This window comes from Adiantum capillus-veneris, chromosome 17 (assembly GCF_014529385.1).
Source record: "Adiantum capillus-veneris isolate H3 chromosome 17, ASM1452938v2, whole genome shotgun sequence".
Taxonomy (NCBI): Eukaryota; Viridiplantae; Streptophyta; class Polypodiopsida; order Polypodiales; family Pteridaceae; genus Adiantum; species Adiantum capillus-veneris.
Genome location: NC_140947.1, coordinates 96,106,706 through 96,109,805, shown reverse-complemented (window position 1 = coordinate 96,109,805; position 3,100 = coordinate 96,106,706). Strand labels below are relative to the sequence as shown.

The 3,100-nt window shown below is 41.4% G+C and overlaps 1 pseudogene; it reads right to left on the bottom strand.

The window, feature by feature from the left end:
- Positions 1 to 1,688: 1,688 nt before the first annotated feature.
- LOC147437741 (uncharacterized) lies at positions 1,689 to 2,432 on the bottom strand (annotated as a pseudogene).
- Between the last annotated feature and the right edge of the window lie 668 nt (positions 2,433 to 3,100).

Below are 3,100 nucleotides of genomic sequence, written 5' to 3'. Positions count from 1 at the left end.
ATTGTCCCTTTGGACCGTTCTTGCTCTTGTTACTAAATTTGAAGTTGCTGTTGAATGACTAGAGGTTGTCTAGATGGTCATTGTCGGGGATGTAGTGACTCTTGCCGCCCAGAAGATCCACCTTCTTCCCTATCTTCTGAAGACATTTCACCAGTACTTTTGGATCGACGGAGCCCACCATGAGTGAAGGCAGCAATACCCTATATTCCATTGAGGGCTTTCTTCACCCGCTTCATGCAGGCATCGCAGTCTATGGAGACCTAAATCTAATCTAATATAACGTAAATCTAAATCTAGCGTAAATAAACGTAAATCTAACTAAAAATAAACCTAAATCTAATCAAATTTAACTTAAATAAACCTAAATCTAATTTAACGTAAGTCTACATCTAACCTAATCTTTAACGTCTTTTAGGATAGTTTCCTACGACGTTATAACTCTCTTCTTCTTGTGTGTGTGCGCGTGTGTGGATGTGTGTGCCAATAAAAAGAGATAAATGGTATAACCTTTCTATCACCCATGCCAAGTATGATAGATTGGTTATGCCATTTCCCTCTTGAATAATAGGTCTTGAGTTCAACTCCTCGTCGTTAAATTAGTTTCTCTCTCTTTCTCTCTCAATGTGTGTGCGTTTTTTTGTTTATGCATGTTCTCTCTCTCTTTTCCTCTTTCAATGTGTGCGTTTTTTGTTTATGCATGTTCTCTCTCTCTTTTCCTCTCTCAATGTGTGCGTTTTTTGTTTATGCATGTTCTCTCTCTCTTTTCCTCTCTCAATGTGTGCGTTTTTTGTTTATGCATGCTCTCTCTCTCTTTTCCTCTCTCAATGTGTGTGTACATTCTTTGTTTATGTATGTGTGTGTGCGTTTTTGTTTATGTTTGTAATCTCTCTCTCTCTCTCTCTCTCTCTCTCTCTCTCTCTCTCTCTCAAAAACACTATGTGTGTGTGTGTGTGTGTGTGTGTGTGTGTGTGTGAGAGAGAGAGAGAGAGAGAGAGAGAGAGGGAGAGAGAAAGAGGGGAAGGGAACATGAGAGTGAGGAGAGGGAAGGAGCATACCTGTCTCTCCTTCCTCTCCTCGTGTGTGTGTGTGTGTGTGTGTGTGTGTGTGTGTGTGTGTGTGTGTGTGTGTGTGTGTGTGTGTGTGTGTGTGTGTGTGTGTGTGTGTGTGTGTGTGTGTGTGTGTGAGAAGAAAGAGAGAGAGAGAGAGAGAGAGGGAGAGCATTACCTGCTCCTTGCTTGAGGGCGCCGAAAAACTCAGATCTGAGATCTGAGTTTTTGGGCGCTCTCTGTTATTTTTTTTAGCCCAGCCAGCGTCACTATGAGCGTCGCAAATTTACAATTTACTTGTAAATTTGCGATGCTCATAGCGACGCCGGGAAAAAAAAAATTGAGCGTCGCTGTGTGAGCGTCGCTAATATGAATAGCCTCTTGTAGTGCATGAAACTTTCCGAAAAGTAGATCAATGGTAAACCAAAATAACAACCTATGAATGGTAATTTCAAAAAGGAACTTCAAATAAACGAGGGAAAGTACAACACCATAATATAAAATATCAATGATCTAGAGTATACAATAATAGAAATGACCAAAAGGGCCCAGAAGTGGAATGGTAAATAACGAATATAGGGGTAATCGCTAGCACTCATCATCACAAATATCATCTCTAGCAGTACCTCCAATATCATCTGCTCAAACTGTAACTCCTGCTCTGCTGCAGACTATCTCCATAATGCTCTCATGCTCATCTAGACCCAAACACCAGCGAGGGGTCCTCCCTTTCTTCTTGCTGACAATCCTCTATAGCCTTAGCTTCACAGTAAGGATAAGATGGGAGTAGTGTATGGCCACCTTCAGCCATTCATATTGTAAAAATGTATGTAGTGCCCATGTCCATGGACCTACTGAAAATAGTTCCCTAGAACAACCATACCTTGAGCGTCATATGCCTCACCATAATCATCCACGGTAGATTCCTAAAGCACATACTTTGCCTTGGTGCACCTAAGAATATAATAATTAACTCCCTTTGCATTTCCCTCCTCAGCAATAATTTCAAAATCATCTCCCTCTGCCAAGTAATCCATGAGAGTATTAGCATCATCTAAGGACTGTGTGGTCTGGCTATCAATGGAGCTTCTCAATGTGGTCATACCATGTGATGGTGAAAGAGGTTGTAGTGTCCACCAATCAAACCACTCTGTCATGGTGCAATCTGCCGTCTCTCCATGTACGCAAGCATCACATAAGTATGAGTAGTGCCTTGTAAAGATAGTGGGATCCCTAGCTGCGGTGCTTCGAATGGTGTGCAACTAGAGCGTACCTATTACTGTGTCACAATCCCAGCTAGTGAGATCAATATCTTGGCTATCCACACACCAAAAGAACCTCCTCACTCAGTGAGCCTCCACTGCCTGAAGATGAGTCATGTGCCATGTGCTGTGAGCACCACTCCACAACCTGTCTAGCATCTCTATATCAGTCACTATCGTATCGAAGCTGATATCATTGAAGAGCACACTTTACACAAGTTCCTCCACCATTGTGCTATCCCTTTCCATGCCCTGACTCAAAGAAGCTCCAAATGCAAGGTATGCCACTACTATGGTTCCATATGTACAACCAAAAGAAGTGATGTGCGCTTTTGAATTGTGCACCACAACCATGTGACTAAATATAGCAACAAAAGAATGAGATGTGGCGCTCACAAAGTAATCCATCATGCTACTGGAAACAATCTTGCACAAACTGCGCACTGTGTGAGTGATCGTTCACTACTGTAGAAATAGGACTCACATATGATCACTCGTGAGTCCTCAGAGCTCTCCACTCCATCAACTACTACCTCTGCATGACAATAAGATATATGGGCGAGGATTGCCACCTTCATGAGCATTTAAAAAGGTTAGAGTAAATGAAACAATGAAATAACATTATGTAATAACATAATGTTAGAGTAAATGAAACAATGCAATAACATTATGTGGCTAAAAATTCAAAGCAAATGTGAAGTTATCAAACTATTATCATTTCTACTTGCTCAGAGAAGTAGTATTTGGACTAGATCTCCTACTATGGAGCAAGGTGTAGTTCTTTGCGAAATC